Here is a 13,095-nt window from a genome sequence, read left to right on the forward strand (position 1 = left end):
CTTTTGGAAGGGAATTCTCTTCATGTCAAAATTATAGGAAGCTTCAGCAATAACCTATTCCATCCTACAGCATCTCCTTGGTCTTTGCACTAACACAATTATTTTTTTCTCATGTGCTTAACTTTTCTGAGATGGCAGTGGGAATCTATTTCTTTAAGTGCCTTCTCGAGTTGTTGAATTAAGACAACTTTTTAAAACCTGAAATGAAAGAGGTATTCCATTAACCAGAGGATATCTACAGCATCTATGAGATGTAAGAGGTAGTAATGGATACAAAATAGAATTTACCATCTACATGCAAATAGAAAATGCATCCTCATGGAAAGATACAAACTAGAAAAATACAAAGTGGGTCAACTGAGGGCCCACATCCACTCCCAGATTATGATGAATTTGGAAGGCTCCATGGCATTGGAAGAAAGTGTGAGAATAAGATAATACCAACTTAAATGCCTGTGGAAATAGCATGAAGTATGATTTAGGGCCGGCTGTGAAGTAAGTGCCTTATTTCAACCCACAGGTATATCCCACTGATGCTCAGCTTCTAAGAAATTATTGCATAGAGCAAGAGGACATGACAGGGGGTATTCTGAGCTTAAGAAATACCTCAAATAGAGCTTAAGAAATATGATACAACAAAACCACCTTCTCCCCTTCATGACACTATGCATGCATATGGAAACCAAGTAGGAAAATTCAATTAAAAACTGAACATACACAGATCTCTGGTACTCGTGGCCGGAATACCAGCTCCTGCCATATTAGTAAGCCCTGATAGAACATTTGACAAGATGTTATCTGGTTGCGGTTGGCTATTTTCCATCCTCTCTTCATGGACATTGGGATTGGCGATAGCATCTGGAAACCAAATGAAGAGGTTGAGCTGTGAGGTAAGTGCATTATGTCAACCCCACAGATATACCCATCTGATGCTCAATTTCTAGGAAATTATCAAAGAAAGCAGGGGAGGATAAGCCAGGTGGCTAACGACACCTCCCAAATTGAGGCTAGGAAAGAATACACAACAAAATTACCTTCTACCATTCATGAAAACATGCCTGCTTAGAGAAACCAAGTAGGCCAGTACAACTAATAAGCAGACATACACAGATCCCTGGTACTCATGGATGAAATTCCAGCTGCTGCCATATTACCAAGCCATGGTGGAGCAGTTGATGAGACGTTATCAGGGGCTGGTTGATCGTTATTTATCTTCTCTTCACAGACGTTGTGAATGACTGCAACATCTGGAAACCAAATGAAGTGGTTGAGCTGTGAGGTAAGTGCATTATATCAACCAAAGAGGCATACTCCTGTGATGCTCAATATTTAGGAAATTATCTCATAAAGAAGGAGGATATACCAGTTAGCAATCTGAGAAAACCAAGTAGGACAGCACAACTGAATAAGCAAACACACACTGATCCCTGGTACTCATGGCTGGAATACCAGCTGTTGCCAAATAAGTAAGTCCTGGTAGAAGAGTTGACAAGACGTTATTAGGTAATGGTTGGTTATTTTCCATCCTCTCTTCATGGACATTTTGAGTGACGGTAGCATCTGAAAGCCAAAGGAATAGGTCGAGCTGTGAGGTAACTGCATTATGTCAACGCCACAGGTATATCCCTCTGAGACTCACTTTCTAAGAAATTGTTCCATAATACAGGTGGTGATCTGAGACCCCTCAAATTTAGGCTAGAAAAGATAATACGACAAAACCACCATCTTCCCTGCATGACACTGCATGTATATGGAAACCAAGTAGGACAGTACAACTACTAAACAAACATGCACTGATCCCTGGTACTCTTGGGTGGAACGCCAGCTCCTGCGGAATTCATAAGCCCTGATGTAACAGTTGACAGGAATGTATCAGGTGCTGTTTGGTCATTTTTTGTCTTTTCTCCACAGACATTATGAGTGATGGTAAAATCTGGAAACCACATGAAGAGGTTGAGCTGTGAGGTAAGTGCATTTTGTCAGCCCTACAGGTATATACCTCTGATGTTCAGTTTCTAGGAAGTTATCTAAGAAAGCAGGGGAGGCTATGCCAGGTGGCCAACTGAGACCCCTCAAATGGAGGCTAGGAAAGAATATACTACAAAACCACCTTCTACCCTTCATGAAAATATGTATGCATATGGAAATCAAGGGTGACAGTACAACTAATTAATAGACATACACAGATCCCTGCTACTCATGGATGGAATACCAGCTGCTGCCATATGAACAAGCTGCAGTGGAACAGTTGACTCGACATTATCAGTTTGGCATTGGCCATTTTCCGTCGTCTCTTCACGGACATTGTGTGTGATGGTAGCATCTGGAAACAAAAGGAAGAGGTCAAGCTGTGATGTAAGTGCATTATGTCAATCCCACTGGTATATCCCACTGATGATCAGTTTCTAGAAAATTATCCCATAAAGCAGGATAATACATCATATGATGATCTGAGGCCCCTCAAGTTGAGGTCAGGAAAGATAATTCACAAAACAATCTTCTTCCCTTCATGACACTATGCATGCATATGGAAACCAAGAAGGACAGTGCAAGAAAAAAACATACCTACACAGATCCCTGTTACTCACTGCAGGAATACCAGTTCCTGCCATATTAATAAGCCCAGATAGAACATTTGACAAGACATGATCCTGTTGCAGTTGGCCATTTTGCATCCTCTCTCCATGGACATCGTGATTGATGGTGGCAACTGAAAACCAAATGAAGAGGTCGAGTTGTAAGGTAAGTGCATTTTGCCAACCCGACAGGTATATACCTCTGAGGCTCAGTTTCTAGGAAATTATCACATAAAGCAGGAGGATACACCAGGTGGTGATCTGAGACCCCACAAATTCAGCTCATGAAAGACAATACAATAAAACTACATTTTTCCATTTATGACACTGCATGCATATGGAAACGAAGTAGGATAGTACAACTAGTAAACAAACATACACTGATCCCTGGCACTCAAGGGGGGAATACCAGCTCCTGCCAAATTAATAAGAGTTGACAAGACGTTATCGGGACTGGTTGGCTGTTATTTATCTTCTCTTCACGGACATTGTGAGTGACGCTAGCATCTGGAAAACAAACGCAGTGGATGAGCTCTGAGGTAAGTGCAGTATGTCAATCCCACAGGGATACCCCTCTGATGCTGAGTATCTAGGAATTTATCTCATAAAGAACTAGGACATACTAGGGAGCCCTCTGAGAACCCTCAAATTGAGGCCAGAAAACGTAATATGACAATACCACCTTCTTCCCTTGATGACAATATGCATGAATATGGAAACCAAGTAGGACACTACAACTAGTAAACAAACATACACTGATCCCTAGTACTCATGCCCAGAATACCAGCTGCTGCCAAGTAATAACCACTGGTTGAACAGTTGACAACATGTTATTAGGTTGGGGTTGGTCATTTTCCATCTTCTCTTCATGGACATTGTGAGTGACTTCATCGGAAAACAAATGAAGAGAGTGAGCTGTGAGGAAGTGCATTATGTCAACCCCACAGGTATATCCCTGTGATGCTCAGCTTCTAAGAAATTATTGCATAAAGCCGGAGGACATCACAGTTGGTGATGTGACATCCATCAAATTGAGCGCACGAAAGATAACACAACAAAACCGCCATCTCCTCTTCATGACACTATGCATGCATATGGAAACCAAGTGGGACAATCCAATTTATAAGTGAACATACCCAGATCATTGGTACTCACGGCTGGAATAACAGCTCCTGCCATATTAATAAACCCTGTTGGAGCAGTTGATAAGACATAATCAGATTGGGGTTGGCCATTTTCCATCTTCTCTTCAGGGACAGTGAAGGTGACTGTAGCATCTGGAAACGAAATGAAGAGGTTGAGCTGTGAGGTACGTGTATTATGGTAACCCCTCAGGTATATCTTTCTGATGTTCAGTTTCTAGGAAATTATCTAAGAAAGGAGGGAGGATATGCCAGGTGGCCATCTGAGACCCATCAAATTGAGACTAGTAAAGAATATACAACAATACCACCTTCTTCCCCTCAGTACAATCTGGAAACCAAACAAAGAGGTTGAGCTGTAAGGCAAGCGCATTATCAGCCCCACAGGTATATCCCTCTGATGCTCAGTTTCTAGGAAATTATCAAGAAAAGCAGGGGAGGATATGCCAGGTGACCATCTGAGACCTCTCAAATTGACGATAGGAAAGAATATACAACAAAACTGACTTCTACCCTTCACGAAAATATGCATGCTTATTGAAAACAACTATGACAGTACAACTAATTAGCAGACGTACACAGATCCCTGATACTTGTGGATGGAGCTGCAGCCATATGACCAAGCTGTGGTGGAACAGTTGACAAGACATTATCAGTTTGGGGTTGATAGTTTTCCATCCTCTCTTCACGGACATTGTGAGTGATGGTAACCTCTGGAAACCAATGGAACAGGTTGAGCATTATGAAAACCTCACCGGTATATCCCACTGATGCTCAGTTTCTAGGAAATTATCCAATAAAGCAGGAGAATACACCATGTAATGATCTGAAGCCCCTAAAATTGGGGCCAGGAAAAATAATTCAACAAAACAACCTTCTTCCCTTCATGACACTACGCTTGCATATGGAAGCCAAGGAGGACACTACAACTAATAAACAAACATACACAGATCCCTGGTACTCATCCCTGGAATACCAGCTTCTGCCATATTAATCAGCCCTGATAGAACATTTGACAAGATGTTATCCGTTTGCAGTTGACCATTTTCCTTCCTCTCTTCATGGACATTGGGATTGACGGTAGCATGTGGAAACCAAGTGAAGAGGTTGAGCTGTAAGGTAAGTGCATTATGTCAGTTCCAGAGGCCTATCTGTCTGATGCCCAGTTTCTAGGAAATTATCTAAAAAAGCAGGGAAGGATATGCCAGGTGGCCATCTAATACCCCTCAAAATGAGGCTAGGAAAGAATATACTACAAAACCACCTACCACCATTCATGAAAATATGCCTGCTTATGGAAACCAAGTAGGACAAGTCCAAATAATAAGCAGACATACACAGATCTCTCGTGCTTGTGGATGAAACTCCAGCTGCTGCCATATTACCAAGCCATGGTGGAGCAGTCGGCAAGGCATTATCAGGTGCTGGTTGACTGTTATTTATCTTCTCTTCATGGATGTTGTGAGTGACTGCAGCATCTGGAAACCAAATGAGGTGGTTGAGCTGTGAGGTAAGTGCATTATGTCAGCTGCACAGGCATACCCCCTGATGCTCAGTATCTAGGAAATCATCTCATAAAGAAAGAGGATACACCAGTTAGCAATCTGAGAACCCTAAAATTGAGGCCAGAAAAGATAAAACAACAAAATTACCTTCTTCCCTCATGACACTATGCATATAGTGCATAGTGGAAACCAAGTAGAACAGTATAATATGTGAGCAAAGTTACACTGATCCCTGATACTCATGTATGAAATATCAGCTGTTGCCATATTAATAAACGCTGGTGGAACTGCTGTCACGACATTACCGGGTGCTGGTTGACCATTTTTTATCTTCTCTTCATGGACGTTGTGAGTGACGTTAGCATCTGGAAACCAAATGAAGAGGCTGAGCTACAAGATAGGTGTGTTTTGTCCCATCCTCCCCCAGAGGGACAGCTATGTATTCATCAGTTTCTAGGGAATTATTTATTTCATGAAACAGAAGGATTTACCACGTGGAAATCTCAGATCTTGCAAATAGAGATCAGGTAGGTAATACAATAAAACTAACTTCTTACCTCTTGGCATAATGAATACGTGCAGTAAAGAAGTGCGACAGCAGAATAAACATTCACAGGTTTTTGTACTCATCATTTTGTGTCATCTTGCTGTCCTTTACATTTCTCATTTGATATTATTTGTATAGTTCACCTATAAATGCCATGCTGTGTGCAGCAGGAAGCCAGACTAAGTGACCCTCCTTAACCTGCCTCCTTTCTACTTCAAATATTCTGAGAAAATAGAGGTGGCTATTGGAGTTGAGCACTCTTATCTCCACTCAATCATCACACATCTGTGTTTTTATATGATTCTACAGATCCTTCTCTTTTGTCTAGAAAAAGTGACTTTCTTTTCACTCCAGGTCTGACACCTCTTTCATTTATTCATCATCTGTGGTAGGCAGCATGCCAGGAGCTGGGGATCAGCAGTAAACAGCCCAGAGAGCAATGTTGCCTGCCCTTGTGGAGCTCACATCCTCATGGGGCAGTCAGACAGTACATGCACAATGAGCAAATGAAGCAAGCAGCACTGGGCTGGTGTTGGGGAAGCAGTCCACAGGCCTATGGGAGACAGCAGCAGAGGGAGCCTCAGGGGAGACTGCTGGTTTGACAGTGCCTTCTGAAGAGGTGCCGTTGGGCAGGGCTTGGAGAAGAAGCAGAGCCTCCTGTGTAGAGGCAGAGGGAGAGTTCCAGGCTGCGGTGAGGCCAAAGGTAGGGGATGGAGTGGGGATGGACCGGGCACTACAGAGCTGAAGGACAGAGGCAGAGAGAGCCAGGAGGAAATGGATGGGACCTGTGTTGGGAGAGGGTGATAGAGGCCAGGCCGTGCAGAGAGGCTTGCAGACCAAAGCCAGTTCAGGGTCTGTTCTGAGTGCTTAGGAGAGTTGAGGATGGGTTTTCAGGAGGGACATGGCATGATATGATTTACACACTGACATAATTATCTAGCCACAGGGTTAGAGAGTATGTGATAGATGAGTGAAGATTAGAAAAACAGAACTAAGAAGGTATTCCACTAGCTTAGAGAGAGATCATGGCAGTGTGCACTGGAGGGATAGAGAGAAATGGTTGGATGCAGAATTTATACTGGGCATTGACTGCTGGACTTGCTAAGATATGGGAAATGAGAGAGTAATAAAAGAATCATAAGATAACTCATAAGTGACTTTAAGTATTTTGACTTGAACTACTAAGTAAAAGTACATCAGGGGTGTTCAGGAGGTGTTAGGAAACTGACTATGAGAGCTGAGTGCTGCCAACTCTTCCTGAATCTGCTTCAATGACCTTATGTTGAGAGTTTGAACTAGGCCATGGTGGGATTGATTATATGCACTATGGATAGCTGCAAACTCTAAAAACCAGGACTTCTAAATCCCCTATACCTGTGAACATCTGGTTGTTACACTTTTGTGGATGTTTCACTTAATGGACAGTATCTTTAACTGAAATCGTGAAGACTAAAAGTAGAGTATTTTTGGAGAGAGGGAGGTCAGAAATTTGAACATGTAGGGCCAGTTGAATTTTAGATGCCTATTAGACACCCAGTAGAGATACCACGTGTGTAGTTGCATTTGAGTCTGGATTTCAGGAGCAAGTTGTAGTCTAGAAGTATAATGGTGAGAGTTTTTTTAGTGTGAATCATTTAAAATTCTAAGACAGCATGGCATCACCTAAGGAGATAGTACATTGAAGGGAAGAGAGCCTAGGATCATGCTAAATATCTGAAATATTTAGAGGTGGGAAGGCAGAGGAGAAAAACAAAAAGGAGAAGAAAAATGAGTCTCAAGTAACACGGTAAGATATCCAGGTATCTGGGGACCCAAGAAGCTTTCCGTGCAGGAGGAAGTAAACAACTGTGTCACATGTTGCTGAGACATTAATGCCAAAATGCAGCAAACACTGGTGACCTTGACGATAGTAGTTTCACGGAGTACACTAAGAAGCCAGACTGCATTGGGTTAGAGCGGAGTGTGAGGACAGACAGAAAGTGAGCAGACACATCCTCTTGTTGAGCCCACCATCTCCTTCTGTCCCAGGAACCTGCTTCATTCATCTAACGCAGTAACTCCAAATTGTTGCACCTAATTAGAACCTTGCCCTTTCACTTGCAAATGTGCTCATATCTGTATCCCTCAAGGACATGACTACAAATGTCCTTTGACATGGTTGAGGCCCAGAGATTGCATTCCCCTACACCTTCCTGTTTGTCTAGTCACAGGGACATACTCTTCCTTCTCTTAGATGAAGAGTGTCTCTTGGATTTTCTGGAATGTTTCTTTTTGCTTTGAAGCCCTGTTGCAACTTGATTTACTTCATCACCCCTCATTTGCTGAAAAACATCAGTGAAAATATTCCATTAAGGTCAAATCCAACCATTGCAAAGTCACAGTCTTCATATGCATACACAGCCATCCATTTACATAGTTAATATAAAGTTTTAGTCACAGGTCAAAGATTTATCATCACTCAACACATGAGATGCTCTCAGAAGAGGCAAGCTAATTTTAATCTAGTCTCAGTGAAACAAGGAAAGGTAAAATACAAGGTGTTATCCAAAGTCAAACATGGTACAGTCATGATTAATCAGAATGCTTGGGAAATGAGTGGTTTTCATCAACCAAAGGAATAAACACATGATTATCTCTCTAATGAAGTATGCATCGTTTTGTCTCAGCCCTCGTTAGGGGACAAAAAAAGTCTTTCTTATCTTTCAGTGCTTTAAAGCTACATATTAACAAATACTGATTAATACTTTATTAGATGATACATATAGATAGTGAAGGGTAGGATAGATCGAAAAGGTAAATGTTCCCACACATGGTGTTCCCAGACATGGTGGGAACATTTACCTTTTCAATCTATCTTACCCTTCACTATCTATATGTATCATTAGGTATATCATATAGATATATACAGATATCGTTATATCTATATGCATCACTGTCTATATTTATCTATATGCTTAATTCCCCAAGCATTCTGATTAATCATGAGTGTGCCATGTGTGACTTTGGATAGCACCTTATATTTTACCTTCCCTTGTTTCACTGAGACTAGATTAAAATTAACTTGCCTTTTCTGAGAGCATCATGTGTGTTGGGTAATGATAAATCTTTTTTTCCAATATGTTGATCTTGGAGTCAGGCAGGGGTAGGGCATGCTTTGCAATGTTGATGGTAGATGAAACATGAAATTCAAGGGTATTGTAGGTTAACTAAAAGCTGTTTTCATCAAAGGATAACCCAAGAATATGCTCCTGACTACCAGAGGTACCAAGAAGAGCTGGTACTACTTCTACTGAAAGTATTCCAAAAAATTGAAAAGGAGGGACTCCTACCTAACTCATTTTATGAGGCTAGCATCATCTCGATACCAAAATCTGGCAGAGATACAACAAAAAGAGAAAACTTCAGGCCAGTATTCCTCATGAACATCGATGCAAAAATCCTCAATAAAATACTGGAAAACTGAATCCAGCAGCACATCAAAAAGCTTATTCACCATGATCAAGTTGGCTTCATCCCCAGGATGCAGGGTCGTTTCAGAATAGGCAAATCAATGAATGTAATTCATTACATAAACAGAACTAATGATAAAAACCACATGATTATCTCAATAGATGCAGAAAAGGCCTTTGATAAAATTCAACATCCCTTTATATTAAAAGCTCTCAATAAACCAGGTACTGAAAAAAATACCTCAAAATAATAAGAACCATATATGACAAACCCACAGCCAATATCATGCTGAATGGGAAAAAGCTGGAAGTATTCCCCATGAAACTTCCACAAGACAAGGATGCCCTCCCTCACCATTCCTATTTAACATAGTATCAGATGTTCTGGCCACGGCAATCAGGCAAGACAAAGAAATAAAGAGTATTCAAATAGGGAGAGAGGACGTCAAATTATCTTTGTTTGCAGATGACATGACCCTATATCTAGAAAATCCCATCATCTCAGCCCAAAAGTTTCTTAAGCTGATAAGCAACTTCAACAAAGTCTCAGGATACAAAATCCGTGTGCAAAATTGATAGCATTCCTATACACCAAAAACAGGCAAGCAGAGAGACAAATCATGAATGAACTCCCATTCACAATTACTACAAAAAGAATAAAGTACCTAGGAATACACTAAGAAGGGAAGTGAAGTACCTCTTCAGAGAGAACTACAAACCACTGCTCAAGGAAATCAGAGAGGACACAAATAAATGGAAAAACATTCCATGCTCGTGGATAGGAAGAAACAATATCGTGAAAATGGCCATACTGCTTAAAGTAATTTAGAGATTCCATGTTATTCCCATTAAACTACCATTGACATTCTTCACAGAGTGAGAAGAAGCTATTTTAAAATTCATATGGAACCAAAAAAGAGCCAGAATAGGCAAGACAATCCTAAGCAAAAAGAACAAAGCTAGAGACATCACACTACCTAACTTCAAACTATACTACAGGGCTGCAGTAACTGAAACAGCATTTTCCTGGTACAAAAACAGATACATAGATCAATGGAACAGAATAGAGAACTCAGAAATAAGACCGCACAGTGATAACCATCTGTTCTTCGACAAACCTGACAAAAAAGAAGCAATGGGGACAGGATTCCCTATATAATTAATGGCGCTGGGAAAACTGGCTAGCCATATGCAAAAATTGAAAGTGGACCCCTTCCTTACACCTTATACAAAAATTAACTCAAGATGGATTAAAGACTTAAATGTAAAACCCAAAACTATAAAAACCCTAGAAAAAATATAGGCAATACTATTCAGGACATAGGCACGGGCAAAGATTTCATGACAAAAATGTCAAAAGCAATGGCAACAAAAGCAAAAATTGACAAACAGGATCTAATTAAACTAAAGAGCTTATGCATAGCAAAATGAACTATAATCAGAGTGTACAGACAACCTACAGAATGGGAGAAAACTTTTGCAATCTGTCCATCTGACAAAGGTCTACTATCCAGACTCTACAAGAAACTTAAACAAATTTACAAAAGAAAAGCAACCCCATTAAAAAGTGGGCAAAGGACGTGAACAGACACTTCTCAAAAGAAGACGTTCACGCGGCCAAAAAACATATGAAAAAGAAAGCTCAACATCACTGATCATTATAGAAATGCAAATCAAAACCACAACCACATAATATCTCTTGCCAGTCAGAATGGCGATTATTAAAACATCAAGAAACAGATGCTGGCAAGGTTGTGGAGAAAAAGGAATGCTTTTACACTGTTGGTGGGAGTGTAAATTACTTCAACCATGTGAAAGACAGTGTGGTGATTCCCCAAAGATCCACAGGCAGAAATATAATTTGATCCAGCAATCCCATTCCTGGGTATATACCCAAAGAAATATAAATCATTCTATTATAAAGACACATGCACGCGTGTGTTCATTGCAGCACTATTCACAATAGCAAAGACGTGGAATCAACCCAAATGTCCATCAATAATAGACTGGATAAAGAAAATGTAGTACATATACACCATAAAATAACATGCAGCCATAAAAAGGAATGAGATCATGTCTTTGTAGAAACATGAATAGAGCTGGAAGCCTTTAACCTCGGAAAAGTAATGCAGGAATAGAAAACCAAACAGTGCATGTTCTCACTTATAAGTGGGAGCTGAATGATGAGAACGCATGGACACTTGGGTGGGGGGGGCAACACACACTGGGGCCTGTTGCGGGGAGGGGTAGTGGGTAGGGAGACCATCAGGAAGAATAGCTAATGGATGTTGGGCTTAATACCAAGGTGATGGGTTGATAGATCCAGCAAACCACGATGGCACACATTTACCTATGTAACAAACCTGCACATCATGCATATGTACCTTACAACATAAAAGCTGAAAAACAAAGAATATGCTCCTGCATTAAATATTTAATAAAATTTATATTTTATATTAATAATAAATGTATTTATATTTATTATATAAATTTATTAATGTTTAATAAAAATTTACATTATTATATTAATAATAAATATTAACAACAATAAACACATTTGTATTTATTATATAAATTTTATTACATATAGTATTTAATAAAAATATGTTTACATATAATGTTGATTTAAAAATTTTCCGAACTATTTTCATTTCCTATAAAATAGGGGCTTAGAATCTGTGAAAACATTTTTACCAGACATTTACTACCCTCCAGGTACTGTTCTAAATGCTTTACATGTATTAACTCAATCCTTGGCCAATCCCTATGAGTGAGGTGTGATTCTTATCTCTATTGTTTAAAAAGAGAAAATAAAGGCACAGAAAATTGAGGAAAAGTTTAATTAATTGAGGAGTTTTGGGAATGTGGTGGAATAAGTTTAGTCTGGTTTTGTTACAGAAGAGATTATTGCCTATCTGTGTCCTTATGCCAATGGTCTCATCCACAACTGCAGATGCAATCTATTTTGTCTTCATGTTTTAATGGTGGAGTTAGTATGTCTCTCTCATACACAATACAAAACTCATATTAAGATCTCCTTTAGGACAGTCCAATTATGGCAACAGCACCTAGTGCTTCATATTCCATGAGGAATACTTAGTCATTTTTTAGATAGAGCACTAGAGACTTGGATAACAGAAACAGAGACTGTAGACTGTAATCTCAATATGAAAGGAGTTATTTTGGGGAGTGGGAAAAAATACAGACTCTGGAATCAGAAAGGTATGCGTTCAAACCCTGGCTCTATCTCCTATCATGTGTCACTTGGGGCAGGCCATTTGATCACTGTCAGTCTTGATTTCTTACTAAAGGGAATATAGTAATACACATCTGCAGAACAATTATGAGCATTAAATGTGATAATTAAAAACATCAGTTCCTTGCACAATGAATCCACTCTTGGATCAAAAAATTCCCATTTTATGTTCACATAAGAATTCCTGTGTCATGTTTTTTTCATTTAAATCAAGAGAATTAACACATATAGTTCATATTTATCTTTTCAATGAGAAAATAATTATACTAAGAAAGTCACACTTAGGGCAGAAATAGAGTTATCTTATCTGCCCATCATTTGTAAACACATAGCCAACAGTATGAAGTTCTTCAGGTGGAGCTGGTTGACTCATTTGAAGTGGAGAAGCCTGCATCTGCAGATAGTCCTCATAATTAACTATGTGTGTTACTAGAACACTTTGATTTATAACTGGAACATAACTGGCACATGAATCGGCACTATACAGCTGAAATATATGATCCTCTTGAGAGTACATGATCACAGACTGTCTTAGCAAAGTGTGCCTTGGTACCAGAGTCTAGAATCTCATATCCAGAATCTATATCATGTTCCATGATCCAGATTCATCTCCCTCTATC

At 39.8% G+C, this 13,095-nt stretch overlaps 1 pseudogene; it reads right to left on the reverse strand.

Moving 5' to 3' along the window:
* Nucleotides 1-700: 700 nt before the first annotated feature.
* On the reverse strand, nt 701-12,869 carry LOC105516544 (annotated as a pseudogene).
* Between the last annotated feature and the right edge of the window lie 226 nt (nt 12,870-13,095).

The sequence above is a fragment of the Colobus angolensis genome, unplaced genomic scaffold (genome assembly GCF_000951035.1).
Source record: "Colobus angolensis palliatus isolate OR3802 unplaced genomic scaffold, Cang.pa_1.0 Scaffold283, whole genome shotgun sequence".
In the NCBI taxonomy this organism is placed as follows: Eukaryota; Metazoa; Chordata; class Mammalia; order Primates; family Cercopithecidae; genus Colobus; species Colobus angolensis.